Source organism: Apis laboriosa, unplaced genomic scaffold, assembly GCF_014066325.1.
Source record: "Apis laboriosa isolate Shangri-la unplaced genomic scaffold, ASM1406632v1 scaffold113_cov153, whole genome shotgun sequence".
NCBI lineage: Eukaryota > Metazoa > Arthropoda > Insecta > Hymenoptera > Apidae > Apis > Apis laboriosa.
Genome location: NW_025220892.1, coordinates 480,044 through 502,358, shown reverse-complemented (window position 1 = coordinate 502,358; position 22,315 = coordinate 480,044). Strand labels below are relative to the sequence as shown.

The following is a 22,315-nucleotide window of genomic DNA, read 5'->3' as shown; positions in this document are numbered from 1 at the left end:
ATTGGGAATACAAATGTTGATACGATCTTCTGCAATTTTCACCTCGTATATTTTCTCGAAAAATTTTATTTCTCCATCATTTATTTATTCCCCTCTCCTTTTTTTTTTTTTACTTTTCTATTCTTTTTATTATGCGTTCTCGCATTTCGAGATGAAATTGTATCGAAAAATAAATTTTCGATATTTAATTTTTCGGTTACACTATTTTTTCTTTTTTTAAAATGGGGGAAAAAAAAGAAAGCTGTTTTTATTCCGCTTAATTTTACGCGTGGACGCGCATGCGCGATTCTCGATATTCTCCCGCGAAATAGGAATTCCTGCTTGTTATAATCGAACATTATTTACTTCGTTATCGTTTCAGTTAAATTATTATCGGTATTTACAACGCAAATAATCCACGGTTGTTATTGTGCATTTCTCTCTCTCTCTCTCTCTCTTTCTCTTTTCCCCACTTCCCTCCTTCCTTCCTCTCGCATAACAAAACCAATTTGAAGATTTCAGGTCTCATCGGTTTAATTATTTTCTCACGTGTTCGTGGTATTATTCGTGGTAAATTAAAGGAGCACAATAAGTGAGAGAGCACGCCACGGAATCTCGATTATCGGAACACCTATTATTTTGCGCTTTCAACGCGCTCGTTACGTGCTGCCCGGTTTTATTGCGTTCGCGTAAATCTGACGTTGAAAAAAAAAAAAAAGAAAAAAAAAGAAAGAAACGGAGAAATTGTAGTTGCGAGAAATATCGCGAGACGAATATCCTATTGCTGCTAAATTTGTTAATATACCGTATGACGTCATATTTTGTTTTTAATCCATAGTTTCTGTTATCATATAACAACGAATTGGGGGAATAAAGAAGGAAGAAAGTTCAAGTGATATAAGTGATTGTAATTTTGAAGATTTTTAAAAATTTTCTTTCATTTATTATTTTTAGCATGGATATGTAATTTAAGATGAATCAGAAATCAAAAATTTCGTGATTTTGTGCTATGAGATAAAATTATTATATATTTTTCTTTTCCCCTGTCAATTAATTCGTCTTATACCTGATTCAACGTCAATTTTCCAAAGACTCGTAATTACGCGATAGAATGATGATTTCAATCCCCATCTGGCAAGTTAACAATTATTCCTTTCATCAACTTCTTAAACCAACACTGACAATTCCCCAAGTTTTAACGCATTAACTTTGTTCATTCCCTTAATAGCGTCTCTTCAAAGACATATATAAAAAAATCTCCGTATTTATAAATGAAAAATCAAGAAATTTATTTATTCTTAATAAATCTTGCAATTACAACTCCTCCATCCTCTTCAATTCCATTTTCTTAATGATCTTTTTACATGTAATGCGAATAAACAATGGAATAAAAGTAAAAGATAATGATTAAAATTGAACAAATCGAGGGGAAGAGAAGGGAGAAAAAAAATATACTCGCATTAACAAAATCGAACGAAATTACATGCCGTTTAAAGCATAAGCGGGCAAATTCGAGCAACGCAAAACATTCGAAACAAGCCAACAATCACGGTCGGTTAAATAAATCCTGGGACAAAGTGTCTAATGAAGAATCAACCCGATAAATCCGCAGGGAAAACATCGAGTGAACCGCCGCTCACGCTTAATCTATTACGGGGGAGGAGGATGGGGTAGTAAAAAGCTGCGTGAAATCGTGCAGAGAGGCAACAAATATATATATATATATATACACGTCGTGTATCGATATAAATTCACCGATATGCGCGTTGCATTATGCGCAATTTTTGCATTTTTGCCGAGTGGTGGTGGAGGATCGTCGGGTATAAAATTTAACAAAGCTTTTATCGCAAAGGGTGGGGGTGGTGGAAGAAGGGAGGAGAAGGAAGGCGACGATGGATAAAGTGTGCGAGGCGTGTATAACATCGAAATCAATAACGCCTTCGAGCTTGTTACATTATTATTGATAGTTCACGTCTGGCCTTCTTCGTTCCAGGAATCCAATCGACGTCCCCTCCTCCTTCTTTCTCTCTTCTATTTTTTCCATTTTTCTCTTTCTATCCTCCCCTCTCTCCCCCTTTTTCCTTCCCTGGAAAGATGATTTCCAGCTTACCTTCCCTTTTTACCCTTCCCTCCCAACCTTTTCCTCGCTCTTTACCGCCCTTCAGATCCTTGTAATTCGCCGTGAGAGGATCGAACGCGTCTTCAGGATGTTGATATCGCATCCTTCGAGAGATAGTCTCCTCTTTTTACTTCCTCCCCGGAGAGGAATTGATCCGAGTATCTTTAATCGATTAACTTCAGTTTGTTCACGCTCGACGATAATTTGTCGTCCTCCGTGATGGATACCTCGTTCTATACATTGTTGTTCCACAGTTTATTAATTATTATAATTATTATAATTATATTATATATAATTATATAATTATTATAATTATTATAAGCTTAAGATTTTTGAATCTCACGTTTGGTGATTCGATCGATCGGATTTGAAATTCCTTGTATAGTAAAATCTTCTTCGATTTACTTAGCTTAATTTCAATAAAAGCGTAACGTCGAGCTTCGAACAAATATTCGTTTCACGCGCTTTACGACTTCGCCAAATTATTCGAGCACCATCAGAATCCGACGACCTTTCGAACTTTGCTGTAAAGTAAAGTCTTTGATGGATCGACGCCTCGCGGCAATGGCTCGTTACTACTACTAACCAGTTGGCTCTGTTAACCTTGTATTACTCGTCCCAGTCGATCTTGAATTTCATGATTTCATTCGATTCTTCCAAACACATAACACACTTATTTCGTGTTTTCATATTTTGTCTGATATATATTTAAGAGAAAATAAAATAAATTGATGGTAGATAATAATTTAATTTCGCCTACTTTGATAGAGTGAAGTTAAAATGGCGGAGACGATACTTGGAAATATCGAGTTTCACGATGTTGTTTAAAGCTTCAACGATATCAATCGAAAAATCAAAATTTTGGAAAGGGAAAGTTTCCTTCTTGTTATCTTCTCCCCCCGTAAACCACCGTAAACGTGTGCCGAAGTTATAACAGTAAACAGTAAGAGTTCGGTTCGATGCTCGCTTCCCGAGTTAAACCTCAAAGCTTGAGAAGATACTGGTAGAACGGTCGGGGGTTTAAGATGAGGTAGGCCTTGATGTGTGTGTCGGTGAATACGATAGTTGGTGGATTGATTTAGCACACGCTCTTCGACTCCTTGTCTCCGTTGTTCCGTGTTTGTTTGTTCTATCGTGCCCGCTCTGTGCATGGTAAAATTCAACCGTTGCTGCTTCCAAAATTGTGTGCCACTGCGCGAAAACTGTATAAAAAAACATAAATAGAAAAAGTAAAAAAAAGGAAGAGGAGATCGGAAAAAAGGAGGACGCGTTTCGTTCTGCTCCAAAAAACGATATAATCTCGAAATTAAAATATCCGTCAAGTTTTGAAAGAAAAAAAATATTATTTCGATTATTCGTGCGATTATTCAATCCTTCGAAGTAAATTTCGTATCCTACATACACTTTTGGAAAATTAAACCAAAAATCTGTCGCATTGGGGGGATGGAGGAAAAACAAGGGGAATTGGAACGTGGAAAAAGTAAACACGACGCGAGGTATCTCTTGATAATAATTAATATCTATCCGAAAACTGTGTTATCTCCCCTAAAAACGTTGCCCACGCTATCCAGGCTGTTACATCTAATTAATTAAAACTATATCGTTGTTTGTAATAACCGCGTTTGGATCCAAAGTTTGGCACCGGGATCGAGCATCCTGTAAATTAAATCCTTGCGTTTGTTGTTAGTCCCCCTTGTTGGCACAGGGGAAGGGTAAGGGGGAGGGAGAAATTTCGAACTTTTCCAACCAGGCTCCCGCTTTAATTAAGAATTTTCCGTGTTCCTATTAAATCAACAATAATTTTGCCGAATCGTCGACACGCAACGAGCGTCGAAATAATAAATCGTCGACTCCTTCGATATAAAAGCTAATTGAATTTAATCGATCGAATATCGCGTTGCAGTATAGGGTTTTATGATCGGCAACACGATGAAAGGAAAAATTGAAAATTCCATCGGAGGGAAAAGTGATTAATTGCTCTTGTATGCTTTGCTTTTCCCTTTTTTTTTCTTCTTTTTTTTGGGGGGGGGGTTGGGTTTCGTTCCTCCTCTCCAAGTTAAATGAACCGATGATCGAACTTCACTTTTCCAGGACTCGATCTCGAATTTTTCCCCCAAACGATATTAAACGATTTTTTATATCGAAGAAACAATGGATTATAAAATACGTACGGATATAAAATTAATCGAATTAACTTCATTTCGTAAGAATCGTATCTTTATTTATCCTCGAAATAATCAAGAAATACACAGGTATTTAACAAAATGGAATTTTAAATGCACAACACTTCTTTCTCTTCGGATCAAAGGGACTTGTTTTTCGAACGAGGGGCGTCCATTGAACGGTATGCGCGGTGCCATGCCAAGATCGTGCGCGATCTCGACCTGGTCACCGTGCGATTAAGTGCCATGAAACATGGCTTGTCGTCTAGTATGCGACTCTTGCGTGCCGGTTACATTGCTGACGATGCGCGAGAACGATGACTCGAACGAAGCACGGTGTTTCTGCCTTCGTATGGGACTAGAACGTTATGCGATTGTTTTCAGGCCGAACAGCTTCATCTGCCAAATATTGATCCTAGATCCTGGATAGGATGTAATGGAGAATTGGTAAAAATTGGTTCAAAGATTTTTAAAATCCTCCTTTTGATTGAAGTTTAAAAGTTTTATTTATCGATGTATAATAGTGTGATTCTTGTCGAGGATTTTTGGAGGATTTCTATTTGATCGCAATTTATTTATTAAACTCTTGGAAATTTTACATTGGAATCATAGTGAAAAAATATATATATATATATGAAAAAATTAAATTGTAATAGAGTAAATTGTGGTTAATTACGGTTCTTTGTATAATTGGAATTTTTATAATCTTCTTGGTAGAAGATTGGTGAACTTCTTTAATTACAGTCTTCTTTAATTAGAATCTTTGCGAATCTCTGGAAACGAATATCTGGAGATGAATGAATTTTTCGTAGAACATTTGTTAAATATAAAAATAACTGCGTAATTAAAAATGATTATCTTTCACCCACCCCCTTGACAAATTTATTCCAAAAGGGGTTTCCAAACGTGGAAGTTTATCGATCCAATAAAGATCCTCCATCTGATATTCCTCCAAGCCTTTCGAGTTCTTAAAACCATCCCCATTCCAACACATTTCACCTCTCACGATTATTCAATCAATCATTTATCATCTTAAGAGAATCCATTCGTGGGTATTCTAAAACTCTTAAACGCATTCCCTTAATTTTAATGATTCCAAAAAAGAAAAAGAAAGAAAAGAATAATAAAAATTTATCAAGTTTACGTATGCATTCTAGTGCATGTATTATCCGAAAAAAGACTCCATTCAAATTAGAAGCTTGCCTCCATTTACTTTCGCAACTCTGAAAAAGAAACTTTCACAAAGAGAATCCATCTTACCTAATTACTAATCCCTCCGCCCATCGAGCGAAAAAAACCCACTGACCCAGTAAACCACATCTCATAGCAACCTCATAGCTGAGAGAAAAAAAAACCAGATTCCTATCGAATCTATCCCATCGATCCTAATTTCTTTGGCGAGAAATCGGCCATTGCCAACGAGTTCACGAAACGAAACGAACGGAGGGGGTGGGGGGAAATGGACTCTCCTGGAGTACACCAACCTGGATCCATTTAAGGAGGAGGGTAAATTCGCTCGATTATGCCTCGAAACACGGAGGTAGCTCGCGTCCAGAAACGATAAGACGAAAATAATCCGCACTTTGGGCGAAATCCGAGGAGGGAAAAGGGGATGGTATCTCGAGCCGGCAGCTAGTTCTCATCCAGTTCTCTGGCTTAAAACTCTGGTCTCTGGTTAAATACACAACCACGCGGGTACAGCGATGGTTTTGAACGTCGTTATTTTCCAGCTTTCGGGTCGGGGGGGAGGAAATCATTTTGGCCGAGCTATTATGAGAGAATCCGTGATCCCTTCCCTCGTGTCTCTTCGTGTTACGCGCTTTCCTGTTCTGCAATTTTCCGTTAATTCGACGGTGGTCGAGGAAAAAATGTTGGTCTCGGATGGATCAGATAGAAAGTAGAAAGAGTGAGAAATTTAGAATATTAAATTTAGAAATTCTAATAATTTTCACATTCCTAGTTTTTTTTTTTTTTCTATTCAATTGGAATTTTTACAAAGGGAAAGGTAACGTGGATTTCACAGAATCGACGCATTGACATGTAACAAATGATTCGTCGCTTCCATATTTCATTACATTCATTTCGAATCTATCATGATCAAAGGATCGTGGCGAACGAAGCGAGCAACATATCTGGGAAAATCTTTTCTAACATGGAAGGAGCAATAAGAGCGAATAAAAGACCCAAGAGAGTCCGGAAAAACTTCATCATACTTCTCTTCGTTTAAATTGTTCAACCTCTCTTCGATCAATCTTCCTTCTAAAAACATCCCTGACCGTGATCAACCCCGTAACAAGATTTATATCCCTGCTGTAATCGAACCAATGATATTTCATCCAGATTATCATAAATTTATTATTAAGGAAAATTAACGTTTCCTATAATTTTAATTACTCTCTCTTTCTCTCTTTCTCTCTGTAACAGAAGCATCGAGCCGAATTCGATCAAAGAAAATGGCTGAAAATGAAGCACGCGCGGATCTCTATTTAGAATTGGACAGGCATATTTGTCCCGCCCCTCGTCTTCGAATAGTTTGCCTGGTCGCAAAGCGAATTGTTGGAAATCGCCCTGAACCGGTGGACAAACTTGGGCGGAATACCGGCGGGGGAGGAGGGGAGGGAGAAAGTCGCGACGAGTATAGTTTCGGACGCGGCTTAATCGTCTTTGACGGTTGACCCCGCCGTTGTTTCAACGGTTGCCCGTCGAGGTAAATCAAAGCCGGTTGCGGAATTCGAAATTCTGCCGCATTATTGGACCCTATTCCTCCCCTCCTCCCTCTTTCCCCCTTGTGCACGATCAATTAGTAGCCGCCGCGTATTATTGTTACCGAGAAACCGCGGCGCTACTTAACGGTATTACGCGTCAAGGTTGTTAACAACGGCTCTCGCCGGAAAATTTAGCTTTGATATTATAGATCTCGTATTTAACCTCGATCAAAATTCCAATTTTCCTCCAATGATTCATTATTCGTTTCCATTCGCGTAAAACCCCGTCGTGTCGTTCGTCGATCGATTCCCGACGTTTCGAAAACGTCGATAGTTAAAGGTATCAACGAGGGTTCATCGCGAAATTGCTGGTAAATTAACAAACAACAAAGGAGAGAAGGAAGGAATCGCGCGAAAGGGCGTCAGACGTGGCAAGGTAAGACGAGGAGTGGGAGCGAGAGAGAGTAAGGCGAGAGGAGTGGAGGTATGCGCGCGGCAGGGAGGCAAGATAGTGCTTTTGACATAGCACCGGCAGCGAACCTAATGACTCAGGCCACTCAGAGAATACACTAATTACCATGAAAGCGTCCCGTACACGCTTCCGGAAGACAGGCATTTTACTCGCCTTCCCCCTCCTCTCTTTCTCTCTCTCTCTCTCTCTCTTTCTTCTATCTCTGTCTCTCTCTCGCTGTTCCCATACTTAAGGCAAAGATATTAGCGGCGTGGAACACGACTCGTGTCCCTTCTCGAGCGTGCATTTTAGACCCAAGTTTCCTGTTCCGTGTTCAACCAAGCCGGTCCTTTAACCGGCGGCAGACGGCCTCGCCCTTGACCCTTCCTTCCTTCGCTTCGGGGGATTCGAATTGTTGAACGTCGCTACGCGGAAATATCCTTTTTGGAGGCGGGCGGAACAGAGGCGGAAAAGGATTTTCCTAGGGTAGACAAGTGAATTTCGAGGGAATTGAGTTTGCTCCGCTAGGTGGGAGGAGTATTGGGTGAGTTTTGCTTGGGAAAGTTGGGGAGGGATGTGTGAGGGGTAAGTTTGGGAAACTTAGGGAAACTTGAACTTGATGTTATTTTTATATCGTATAATAGGGTATTGAATTTATTCGAGGCAGAAAAGTTTTGTTATTAAAAAATTATTTGTTCCGTGGATTAGGAAGCCGTGAATTATGTAACGATCGTTATTCCATAATCCTAAAAAAAAAACCAACAATCTCAACCATCATCGTGGAACCATTCTTCGACCGATCAAAGGCAATCTATCGCGAAGGTTTATATCGATCCCTCGAAATATTTTCTAATCACGTTAACAATAGCGGTGGTGCACACAAGCCCAGGGAGCATTCACCGACAGCAACCCCTCGGCGATGCGTCGTCGTTATCTCCCATTGCCGTTATCGTTTCCACGGATGACAGAGGAATTTGGAAGCGGGGATCGCTCCCGGTCGTCGCTGGCAACCCGCCGCCGCAAATTCCGCTCGTTGTTTGCGCGCGTTTCGCAGAAGAACGGCGACGAATCCGCGCCGGCCGATTGATTCGACCGCCGACAAAAATATTGGGGCGGCGTTTCACGCGCAATCGGCCCCTCCACCCCCCGATCCCCACCCTCCACGGCTCAGTGGAGAGAAAGAACGACGGCCCGTTTTGACTCGCTTCCATTTTTTTCACTCTCTTCTCTTTCTCCCGTTCCTCTATTCCCTCTCTCTCTTTCTCTCTCTCCCTCTCTCTGTTTCCTCCTCTTCTTCGTTCGTTGGCAGAGGTAGACAGGTAGGTTCTCGTCGATTAAATTTGATCTTGAATCATTCGGCCGCGTTCACGAGATATCGCCGCGAGAGAGAAAGAGAGAGAGAGAAGAGTGGGACAAAGGAATGGAAATTTTGACGTTGGCTCGATTGCCACGTGGATTAATTGTTTCCTGGCCACTGATCGGGTTGATCGGTCGATGAAATTGATCGAGCGGATCCCCTTCGCTGCCAATTTTTTTCTGGAGCTGTGGAGAGTGAGAGATCCTCGAAACGGGTCAATTTGTTATTTATGATTGTAAAATTATTGGCTCGAGGATTAAGGAAAATTGATAAAGAATATATATATTATAGCAAGTAGTGATTTCGATTCTTTCGTTTTTCAAGTTTGGAGACGTTGCGAAAGGAAATGATTTTTATTGATTTTGATAAAATTTTGCTAAAATGGATACATTCTTCTTCGATCGCAAAATCTAATCAGTTTTATTCATACGTTTTTTCTTTCTTTTTTAGTTTATCTATCGATCGTGAGAAGATCGTTGAAAAGGTAGGTTTGGTTGTTTAAGTGGCAGATTAAGTTGTTTGTTTTCTAAAGTTGTTTATCGTGGAAGAGATAAATATACGTGGGGGTTATAGAGTTGAGCACTCGTGAGCTATTGAATCTGGTATCATGAAGTGTTATCCGAAGAGAGATTTCTCCTGTGTGTGATTATTTAGAAGTGGGATTTGGAGATGCGGGAACGATGCTTACTCGCTTACTGTTCGTTGCATAAGATGTTGCAAGATATTCTTAGTCACGCGTTCGACGGTATGGAAAGGAATCAGCCGAAACATAAAATATGAAACGTAAATATTTCTTTCAATCATCATCTATGAAATTCACTTGTTACAAAAAGAGTTACTCGAAGTTAAACTTTCATTATTTTTAAACAAATTTTAAATATTCGCTTAATGTTCGCATTGCAACGATTCGATTTATATATAAACAAGAATCTTCTATTAAGATCCAAAGAGAGAGAGAGAGAGAGAAAAAAAGCTATCTAGATCTCTGGCAATTTTCCACAAGTAGCCATGTTTCAAAGTCGAAGAAACCTCGTTAGTGAACATCTCGTTAAATGGAAGGGAAGGTGGATTGTAATTACTGAATCAAGTTGCTCGAGTGACAAAGCTTGGCGATTCTTCCCTCTTGTTAAAAACCAGACGAGTTTCTCTCGTGCTCTATTTTCGAGCCAACTTCCATTTAAAACGCGCATGAACATCGGGATATCGGGAGACGAATGGGCGAGAACCCTCCTCCTCGAAGTTCGATTCGAAAGTTAACAAGACGCCGTATTACCATTCGATTCGAGAAAAAGGTTCGAACGATTAATGCAAATCACGTTCAACCCACGGGTTTCCACGAGCCACGTCAACCGCTGACAGCAATTAGTCCCTTTGCCAAAGAGGATCCTCCCCGGTGTTTAATGTCTGCCCGATTAGCAACGAAATTGTTGGAGCGTGAACGACTTTGGCGGAGTGCGCGGATTAAGGGTGAGATCTTGATGAGAGGGTAATGTAATTTTTCTTTTTTTTTTTCTTTTTTGAGATTTTTACGAATTTTTAGATTGAGATATATATCGATTTGGAGTAGTTTCTTCGTAATTTTTGAATCCTTCGATTTAAAGAATTTCTAGATCAAGAGATGTTCGAATTAAAAAAAAAAATATCGTTGAGTTTTCGAATTCTTTTGATGAAGAAAAGTTGAACGAACGAAACAATTGTTAATTGTTAATCGAATATTATTAGTTAAAAAAAAAAAGAAAATCTTTATAAAAAATATAAGGAAATTTTGAAACTAGTAATTGGTCGGAATTTGTAACTGGGAAAGTTTCATCTGTTCGATTAGTATAAGGAGCTGGTTCGATTCCCATAATCGAAATTTCCCAAACTTTTAAACGACCTTGCAATTTTCTTCGAAACTCAATCTTTAATTTTGCCGGGGATCAGTTACGTGATTCTGATAACAACCTTTCTATCGCCTCGATCGTTCTAACCTATCATTTTCTTCCACTTTTCTCCTTTATAGAAAAAGATAAAAAAAATGCAAGAGAACATCAAGATATATATTTAACATAACAAGAACGATCCCAATGAAATTAATAAATGAGAGATAAAATAAACACGCATAGAGAAAAAAATAAAACAATAATAAGTATCGTTTATATGACATTTCACGATCAAAATCTACAACGAACATTCAGAGTCCTAAACTTGACAACAATAGCGAGGAAATTTTCTGCGACGATAAACTGCGGCATGAACTTGGCTCAGCCCATTCATGCTAATAGTTAATAATTAAAACCAGGTCGAGATGTTTCATACAGAGAGAATAATAACTCGTATTAATAACAATAATAATAATAGAGTGGAAGTAAATCGACTTTCGAGCACTATGGCCCTCGTCGAAGAAGAAAGGAGGACGAGATCTTTCCTTCAATATCACTTTCTCGTTTATTCTCGAGTGCGTTTCCATCGAACTCTCTCTTTCTCTCCCTTCCTTTTTTTTTAAACAAAAAAGTTTCATCCCCTCCCATTTTTTTTCTCCTCCTTTTTTTCGATAAAAGATATTCCAATTGGAACAAATAAATCGTCGATGAATGCTTTTTTCCACGTGTTTTCGAGGCACGGCCATAATAAAACGGCCCGTTCAACCTCCCCGTTCAGAGGGGAGGGGGAGGGGGAGAAATTTTTTAATTGCATCGATATTCGAATACGACCCAATTAAAATGCTTTTTAAATCCGTACCAAGCCTCCGGAACTTTCACCACCGATTTTATTGACCATCATCTCGGTCTTTTGCTCTTTCTCCCGACGAATTAATATCTCTTCCTATTTCGAACACGCGCGCACATACACGCTTTTAGTAGAGTCGTGGCGTTGCGTGTTTCGTCGCTTCGTTCAATCGATTTTAAACGGCCTCCATTATTCCGGATTTTTAATCCACGCAAAGTGGAAACGCGCGTAATCGAGGGAGACCTAGATTTCTATGGAAAATCACGAACGAGGCTAAAACTGTCCAATGATCTTTCCCAATGTCCATTTTTTTCCCCTCCCACGGTTTGTTTCGAGAGTTTCTTTTCTTCCTCGTTTCTCTTCTCCGCTCCAATTCTCCGATTATTCGGAAAATTTATACTGCGTGCAGTTGCGTTGATAGCAAGCAGATCTATCTCTTCTTCTTCTTCTTCTTCTTCTTCTTTTTTTAAGAGATTAATCTTTCCTCCGCAAGTTTGATAAGTTTTCAAGTTTTTTTTTTTTATCCATCACTTTTTGTATTGGAAGAGAGGAAGAAAGTAGAGGAAAGTAGAGCAGGGTAGAGTAAAAGGAGAGGGGGAGGGGGTGAAGAGAAGTTATTCTGGTTCGTTTCACGTTTCAAGGTTCTCTTGCTTCCTCTTGTTGATCGAGAGTCTAGTCACTTCAGTGTGAAATTTTGCTCGAGTTTCCACCAGAATTTTTCTATTTGTGGTTATTCTCGTTGAGTACATTTTTTACGGTTTATTTGTAGATTTAAGAAATTCTGTACCATCCCAAAATCAAAGAAATTGAAATAATTGATATCGAATAATATAATATTCGATAAAGTGATCGATCAAAATTTAAGTATAATTATAGAATTATGAACGGATAAGAAAATTATAATAAGAATTAGTAAAGAGGAAGTAAAATAGAAAAGAAGTTAAATAACGTTTGTTTCTAAGGATTAAAACTTATAACATGACATAAAATGGACGATTCCAAACCTTCGTGTATAATATTTTTAGAAAAAACAATATCATAAAAGAGAAAAAAAGAAAGTAAGGTACGCTTCGTTCTGCTACTCGGTGGCAGTTACAGTATTGTTTTTATATATTTCTTTACTTCTTACTTTGTTTTCTTCTATTCTTCATCTACATTTCTCATAGTTTTCGCAAGAGTTTTTGGTCGAATTTTTTCGCTGATACATTTGGCGACTTTTCGGCCGTTTCGCTACTTTCTCCATATTTTTTCCATTTTGTTCCTCCCAACTTCTCCCCCCGACTTCTCTTAACTTTCTCCGTATTTTCCTCTTTACTAATGTCCGAGGCTTTCGTTTGAACTTGGCTTGTCCTTCGCTTACATTCGGTAAATCAGATCCCCACGAATCTCTGCCCTTTCACCTTTTATTGTTCTCTACCGCTTCCACCAAGTTTTCCCGCATAGTTGTTCTTTCTTGTTGTTTCACCCTTCCCAACAATATCCTTTCTTTTTCACTTTTTCTTTCTTGTTTATAAGGTACTTTTGTCTTGAGAGTTTCTTGTTATTTTTATTGTTATTGATAAGTTTGCCTCGATTGTTTTCATCAAATGAAATAACAAAGTTTCAAAAATTCAAAGATTCACTTTAGAATTATTCAAATTGAAATTAAATCAAATTTGTAGGATTCAGAATTCAAGGTTAGAAAAAGCTTCTTACATTATGATCTATGATTACTTTTGAGATATATTATTATCTCAAAAGCAATTGATAATAAGATATCCAAAGTGTGAAGTACACGATATTTAAAGAATTTTTAATTATTGCTTTACTATGCTATGAAAATCCAGTAGAGAACTTTTTGCATCGGTCAGACGTTGCAGAGGAATATATTGGAATATTCTTGGGAAATATCGTTATCGCTATTAAAAAATTGAGTACGATAAAATCGTACGATTCGAATCCTTGAAAAAAGCCCGACCCTTCTGGTCGAACTCTTTATTTACCTCGATGGATCTTTGGCTGGAAGAGGGTCCATCGGAATTAAAGGAGAAAAAGATATATTGACCGAGCCGCTTTGAAAGGAAGATCCCCCTCTTTTTGTTGTTTTGATCGACGATAGAGTGTCTTTGTTGTCATCGATAAAATGAACTTTAGGAATGCTCGGAGAAACTTTTCCTCCGCCATTGATCATTCGATATTCCTTCGAGAATAATAGAAATGGATCATATATATATATATATATATATATATATATAGATTTTCTTTAGTAATCGAAAAAAATTTCTAATCTCTCTAGAATTTTCCATCCAATCTTGAGATTGTATTCTATCCGTAACATCGATTTTTATATTTATATATCGAAACTTGTGTGTTAAATTTTTAATATTTTCTAATAACGAAAGAACGAAAGAAAACGACGAGGACATTCCTAAATTTATTTAACCAAATTTCCTTAACCAAAACATCACGAAAACGCAAAACGCTTCTCTCCAACGATAGATCTCCGTCATTCTCTTCATCCCCTCCATCCACATCCAAGACCAAAAAGAAAAAACCCACGATATCACAATAATCGACGAACATCCGTGTGATCCACCCATCGAAAGCAAGCTCAGCATTCGTTCGACAACAAGAAGAAAAAGAAGAAAAATCCAGAAAAATCTTTCTCATCCCTCTCTGAATCCTCCAATGAAAGTCCACCCACTCAACCCTCCTCGATATAAAGGGCAGCTCCCCCCAGCTCCAAGGGCCCGGCAAAGAATCCTCCTCGCTCGTTGCCGCGTTTAATTTAAATAATAAACGTCTGCATCGAACCACCCTTCCCCGTCCCCTCCTCGAGGGAGGGGTGGACGAGAGGGTGGTGGTGGTGGTTCGGTGCCAAAAGCTGCCCGAGGAGGACAGATCGTTAACCAAGCGGTAAACTTGTCGTGCCCGGCCAGACGAACGTAACGACGAACCCTTCCCTTCCCTCTCGACCGCCCCCGGCCGAACTTGGCCGGCCAACAAGATACGCCCCTCTCCTCCTCCCTCCCTCCCTCCCCCAGACGATCGCGAAAGTTTTCCCATTTTCGGGTGAATCGATGCACATAATTCGACGCATACGCTCGTCCGTCCCGGTTTCACCCTTCAACCCTTCGCCACAACCCCCTGGTCGTCCTTTGTCATCGTGGGGAGGGGGTATAACCGCGTATTTAAGCGACGAGCAAAGTTTTTTCGGTATGATAACGGTAACCGATTAGGTTAGGTTAGGTTAGGTTAGGGGATGAGGGTGGTTTTTATGGGAAGTCTATTCGGGGAGAAGAGAAGATTCGTTATTTTGGGGATATATATGGGATGGAAAGTAGAAAATGTAGATCGTAGATTGGATAGATGTTAGAAGGAGGTTGAGTGAGAAAATTAGAAGCGTGAGAATTAATTTAAGTTCTCTTTTTGGAGATAGTTGGATGGAGTGTTTGTGATAAATGTTTTGACGAGGAATGGTTTTCGAAGTGGAGAATAAAAATTAAAGCTTGTATATTGTATAAAGAAGGAGGAAAAGGCGAAGTTAAAATATATCCATACATCTTTTCTCGATCAAACTGTTCTGTCTTAAAATTTGTAAATATATCTAGCATGATAGTAGACACGTTTCGAAGTGGAAAAAGAGTATGTGTATTATAAAATACAATTGGTGTTGAAGCGACAAACATCTTAATTATAGCTCTATGGGTACATCTCTCGTTGATAAAGCGCTATACTGACCCGAATAAACAAATGGAATACAATACAATAATAAACTCAATTCCATTCCACCTTCTTTAAATAAGCCAGAAGAAGAATCATCAATTTTCCAATTATTCTCAATGAAGCTCGAAACGAGCAATAATAACGCTCTTTTCAATGGGCACCATCGGGGAGCGACACCAACGAGAAACCACCACGCACAGAGGTTTATGGGGGGAAAATTTACGGGACGAATTTTCTCTCGTGGCCAATATTTCAAGCGTCGAACCGTTCCACCGCACAATTGTGCACAAATGTACAAACACGCAAGCGTGTGGGCCATGTCCCTTGTCTCGTTTTAAATCTGAGCCGAGGAATTGGATAAATGATGCAACTGGCGATCATTTGGATATCACGCTCGGCAGAGAAGAAATCCGTCGGCGAACTGGATAATTCGATTGGCTAGTCGTCTGAAAAACGAACGATCGAGAATTTCAATCCAGTCAACCATACAGTTACTATTTTTTTTTTCTTTTTTCCTTTTTTTTTTTTTCATTCTTTTCTGTCTGCTGTCGGATTAGATATTATTTCGGTTTATTTATTTATTTATTTTTTTCTTTTGCGAAGGAATTTTGATTCTTTTTAAGAATGTGGATCCACAATGTGTTTTTTGACGCTATTGATTATTTTTTCGAACGCGAGAGCGAAAGGCAGGGTGAATGGATATTGATAAAAAATTTTTAGGAAGTAAAAATTGGCAAGCGAATTTCAGGTTTGATCAGCGTGTCTATTTTGTGTGGAAGGTGTATATAGGGTATTATTGACACTTTGGTAATTGATCGATGTCTTTATTTTGTTTGTTTCGTGATGGTGTGATGATCGATCTCTTCGATCGATTCGTTTGGTAATTTCGAGGAATATTAATATTGATTTTATTAATGAATTAAACGGGGGAACGTTCGTTTATTGACTACAGAGGGAGGATAAATTTATTTATGCGATTATAAATCAGGTTTGGTTAAATCAGAACTTAATAAGAATCGATACAAGTTTTAAAACAATTGAAACTGATCGAATTTTAAGGGAGAAAATAATGTAAAATACATTCAACAATATCTTTAAAATTTCACGAAAGAATAAATTAATCCTTAAAATTAATTTAGAATAGCCTGAATTTATTTTTTCTCTATTTTTTTTAATCTTATTATTTAAACCTTCGATAAATATTATTTAATTGAGTAATATTTTTCTAGAAATGTTTCTAATTCAAAAATTCTAAAGGAAGCTTTTTTAAAAGATAGACATAGACATTAATATTAAACTTAACTTGCATAATTTTCCAAATCATTCTCATCAAGAATATCGTTTAAACCTTAAAACCTTGGAGGAGACAAGATTAAAAATCTACTCTGCACACCGAATAATCCCATTTTCTTTTTCTTTTTTTCGAAAAATTCTTCAAATAAAAACTTTTTCCAAATTCCAAACGAATATTTTTTTCCTCCAATCCATTCTCGGATGTTTCATTCCTTTCACGTCTTTAGAATTAGTTCGTTTCCTTTTCTGAATCTTTACCAAGAGTTGCGAGAACGCGCCATTGAAACGTTTTGAAAAGAGCCCGCTTTTCTTTTTTTAAAGCGTTCCGCTTATATTTCCCCGCCTCTCCATCGAGACGCGGATGAGCGACGTCCCCGTCGAGAATTTAGATTTCGTTGCGATTAAAGAGGGGGCGAAACTTTCGCCCCATTCTTCGGCCACGCTTATTTGTGTTTCAATTAGAGAGGGGCGATCTAAGAGTTGGTGGTTCTTAAGAATCTTCCTTAAGAAGAAACGAGAATCTTAACGAAACTTCGATTCGAAGTTCGATTGCCTAAAGAGAAGGGGGGAATTTAATTGTAAAAATTAAAAGACAAATCAGACGTGGAATTGGAATTGGAATTGGTTGAATTTTTGTGTAAATTGAAGATATAAATGAAAATGTAAATGGTTAAATGATATTCTATATAGAATTTCGAAGAGATTACATCATTTCGTATATCACTTTTGAACAAATGAAAATTTTCTTGTAATTATATAATTAATATAAATTCAGATCAACTTATCAATTGATCAAATAAGTAGAAAAACGTGATCAGAGAAATGGAATATATGAATGGAGTATAAATTTTTGGATCACATATTTAAATAAATTACGAACGTTTTAATTGGTTATATTTTTATTTTATTAACCACTCGATACAATGAAACGAGTTTGAACGAAGTGAAACCTAAGTAGTAGAAGTGAACTTGTGGTCAGGTGGCTGAAGAATACGTTACGACATTTTTTAGATGTCTCAAATGCCGCATTTTGGCGCGGCATCTCCCTTAATGCAACATTTTCTACGATGCATTCGAGATTTTTCGACACGCGTCGTTTCAGTACTTCGCCGCAGTACTCTGGAATAAATGTGTGGATCGTGTCGTTTTTTCGTTGCGCCGTAAACTTGAAAACCGCGACAGGAAAAATTCGGTTGTGATTTACGAGAGCTGAAGAGAGAGAGAGAGAAAGAGATCTAGCTCGAAATACGTGCTCCAAACTTGATGACAGACTTTGTCTTGGTTTTTTTCCCTGATAAATCTATTTTTTCGAAGAGATTCTCAAAGTTAAAGAATTCAATGAACATACGCACGATTCATCGATTCTATTTTCTCATCGATGAAATAAACATATTAAAATTTTCTTAAGCAATGCTGTTAAGAAACGTGTGTTTAACACGTTAAAATAATAAAAATTTCGGAACGAACGAATTTCTCGGATCAAAAGATATTCTTCATTTCTTACGATCTTCAAACTCTATCTAGTTTTACGAACTCGTTCTTTTCACACGATCGAGATAAATCGGGTGTAGCGAGATTTAATTATAGCAAAATTTATGCCTATTCCGCGCGTGATGTCCCCAGTGACAGGTGCATTGATAATGGTTAAAGGGCGCGATTGATTTCCCCGATTTTCACGCGGTGGGCTCATTCGATTTCATTGAATATCGGCCGAGCCATAGACATTGGAGAATTCATAGTTGATCTCGCGCGTGGAATATTTGAAACATTTGACGCGCTAGATAGTCAATCGCGCGAGATTAATGGAATCGATATTTTTTTTTATTGTTTTAAATGAAAAGACTCGAATCCACGTTTACGCTCGATGCGCCATTTGGATTTCGTTAAATGTTTAAAGAATTTATTTCGTCGCCTTTGTTTTATTCCTTCTCGTTTGAAATCAAGATTATTTGTAGAAGATATCTCGAGAAGTAAATGCACGATGATAATACTTCAATCGTTATACATTGATAGAAGATTAAATACAAATCTTTCGTCAAGTATCATTTTTCGTTTGCACAAATAATTTTTCCACTCGATTCTTGGCTGAATCCTCCCTTCGTCGATTCATCCGACCATTCTTACCTCGAATACGAAACAAAATCACCGGCAAAGTGTAATCAAATTTGCACGATAACGCGTTTAATTCATCCGACGAATATAACACGAATACCCAGGTCGACTTTCTACACGATTTAGACCGCGTCGCGATCACGTTTCGACCATCCCTTCTATCCTTACCGACCGAGTCGCAAGAAGATCCAACAGTTAACGATAACGAGTCCCTGCGGTGATCATCCTGCCCGTGTTAATTACACCCAACTATGCAAACAAATTGGCGCACGATCGTGGTTACTATACGCCACGTCGAGTCACGCATCACATTCTCGTCCATCTGCGACCAACCGGATGCGTGGCATTTCAACGCTCCTCGTTTCCTTTCACTCGCTTCCTTTCTGGCCGAAGAAGTTGAAGAAACGCTTAACCGTGTTTTCAGCGCCTTTAATTACGATTCTTCTCACAACTCGGTCACGCCATCTCGTGTGAACCACGTTGAGGAAACCGTGTGTTTCCATCTTCCTCCTTTTTTTTCTTTTTTTTCTTTTTTTTTTTTTTTTTTTTTAAGGTTGTAGGTTTGTCTTCGTTCGCTCGTTTACATGGTGAATTACTGGGAGGGAATACATTACTTGTAAGAAATTTGTACAGTACGTAGATTCACACTGCGAGGGTTTTTTTTTATTTTTATGGATCTGCTTGGTTATCTTGGCTCTTGATGATATCCGTGTACGTGGTTTTAATGGACGTTATTTCTTGGCTCGTTTATTCTGCTTGTGGTTGGTTGTTTTGTCGAGATGTTTATATAATTTTCTCTCTCTTTTTTTCTTTAATTCATTTATTTTATCACACTATGTGGTATGGTATAATATACTTAATCAGGTATTAGAATAATCAAACTCATTTTAATTCTCTAATAGTTTTAACGTTAATTATTTATCTTAGATTTCGATTTCCATCTTCTTATATTATTAATATTAAATTTTATTAAATTATTTATTATATTATATTATTAAAAGAATTCTTCTTTGTTCATAATAGAATGATTTTTAATTCTTAAAAAAAAAAAAAAAAGAAATTAGAATTAATTAAATTTTTCTTTTTCTAAATTTAAACTGATTATACAATGATTATACAATGGAAATAATTATAATATAATATAAATATATAAAAAATGTTATTAATAATTTTTTTGTTTATTTATAAATACATAAATTTTTATAAATTAATCATACGAATAATATTACTTATTATAAATATATATTATTATTAATATATATATATATATATAATGTACGATTCTTTTCGAAAAGATACTAAAAAAATTCAAAGAAGCTTTTTTTTTATTGGAAAAAATTCAATTTTCACGCGTGAAATATTACGTATAAAAGTTTAGTTTACAAAATTTCAATCGAGTTACGGGACGACGCGACTCGTAGCGATCGACTTATAGCGCGTATTATGTTTATATACAATATCGACACGACGACTTTCTCTCGATTATGTATTTCGAGCCGTCAGTGTGCCTCGAACAATCACAACGAACGGATCGAATACCTCGATATGATTCCGGCTAATTTATCTGCCGTTACTCTCCCTATTACGGAGACCACTGTCCTAACTGGCCTGTTCCTGATCGGAGAACAATACAATCACACCCTGTACAAACAGGTATGGTTCAATTGTACCTCGATAAATATATCACGAACGTTTATGCAAATTAACGAATACAGTACACGCGTAATTAGATAAATAGAGTCGAAAGAAAATTTCGTTTCTCTAGTAATAAATACGAGATAGATTTAAATCTTAATTTATTAATATTTATTTAACGTTGGAATTATAAAACCGATTATATAACGCGTATTTTAAATCAATCAAAGAAATAATCAACACAACAGAATCGCGTTTGTGGTTGAAATAATATAACCAACGTTTAATTTTTGTCAAAATTTGTACATTTTTACTAATTCCAACGTTAAGAAAACGTTCCATATATTTTACCTATATATATACACGCACACTTTTCAACGTGCAAATCAATAACTAATTACACGGTATGCTAATACACCATTAGTTATTATTAGCCTCGCGCACGAGCAACGTATAGGATTATTAGCATTCTATTTATATACATCGCACCCCAAACACCCCATAATTATTTATCTCACTTTCCTCCCTCGGAATATAACATCCATGATTCCTACCCCGTTATTATTATTACTATTATTATTGCTTACGAAACGTAGAAAGGAAGGATTAAATTTTTCGTTACGTTTCCTTCGAATGAGTCACGGTTTTCATTTTATTTTTTTATTTCGCGTCGAACACATGGCGTTAGTTGTCCGTTTCCAGTGATAATTTCGCGAAGGTAACCAGCCGTGTTACGTATGCAAATGAACACACGGCTACGTTAAATGTAACTCGTAAACGCGTCTCCTCTTCTGAAGCATTTACGGTTTTCTTTCTCGTTTAAAACACGATCGTCCATTTCGTATCAATACATCGTGGATGGAAAGCGTGGTTATTTTAATCGATTAACTTAAAGGTGAACCGGTTCTATTATCGAGATCGTTGAAACGATTTCGCGATGTTCTCGAGATAGTCTCTCTTCGTCGCGACGAATATTTGAGAGATATTTGCGTGTCGATGTCTCTTTGTGCAACGCGACGATTATTAAATTGATTGTTATTTAATCAAGGAAAGAAATGGAGATGAATTTAGGAATTTAGGAATTTTATTTATTATTTATAGTTAATATGGTGTTGCGTCGAGTAAATTAATTTTTAATATATCGTGAAGAGAAGGTAGTAAAGCTTCGTCGTTATCAAGTTATCGTCGTATCGATTTAGATAGAATGTTCAATTTCGCGCGTAATAAATTTATCAAATTTTCGAAAAATTCCGCCGATCGATCCTCCTCTCCTGTTTCTCAATCATTTTACCTCGTGGCTCGATATAAATAAATATAGGGAAGGGAAGGAACATTCGTGAACGTGGAGCGTTATGATTTCTCCCTTGTTATTCGCGAACAGGGCGATGAATAATCGGGTGCATTGTTGAGCAAAAATGGAAAAATAAATACACGCCCGGAAAATGCAAATGCTCATCGGACATGAGAAAAATTGGCATGGTTGCACGTGTGCACGATGCAACATCTGGTTATTATTCATTCGGATAGATCATAGCAAATTCGTTAGCGTTAGCTCGTCATTTATCTCCAGAATTCTACGTTTCACGTTTTACTCGCCCTGCGTTTTTTTAATTTATTTATTTTTAATTTTGCATTTCTTTTTTTTTTTTTTTTTTTTAATTAAAATTAATTTCGATCGAAAGTTTTATCTCGATGAATACGAATATTCGTATTCGATGCCAATTACGATTGTAAAATTATTTCGAAGTTATTAATCAATTTTCATCTTTTCCTTCGTCGTCATGGTTAGTTAATTGAATTGATATTTATTGTAACGAGTATCGTTAATGACTAATTCGCTTCAACGTCAATTTGAATTGAAGTATTTTTCGATGTAAATAAAGCTAAGCTTGAAATTATTTAGTTTCTAAAAGGATTCTCGTTTTCACATTATTACTGCTAGTTTGGTGAATAATTGATTGGATTGTTGAACGATCGTTCGTTTAAAATTAATTTTAACTTAATTGAGCGTAGAAAATGATTGTTATGATCGTTTCAAAATCGTTCGACGAATTAAAATTTAAAACCATCGTTCATTTTATCGGGCAG

The 22,315-nt window shown here is 37.2% G+C and overlaps 1 protein-coding gene across 1 annotated transcript in view; it reads left to right on the top strand.

Moving 5' to 3' along the window:
• LOC122715802 (nephrin) overlaps positions 1-22,315 on the top strand; it is a 371,464-nt gene that overhangs the window by 263,085 nt on the left and 86,064 nt on the right. The gene's annotated exons all lie outside the window — the stretch shown is intronic.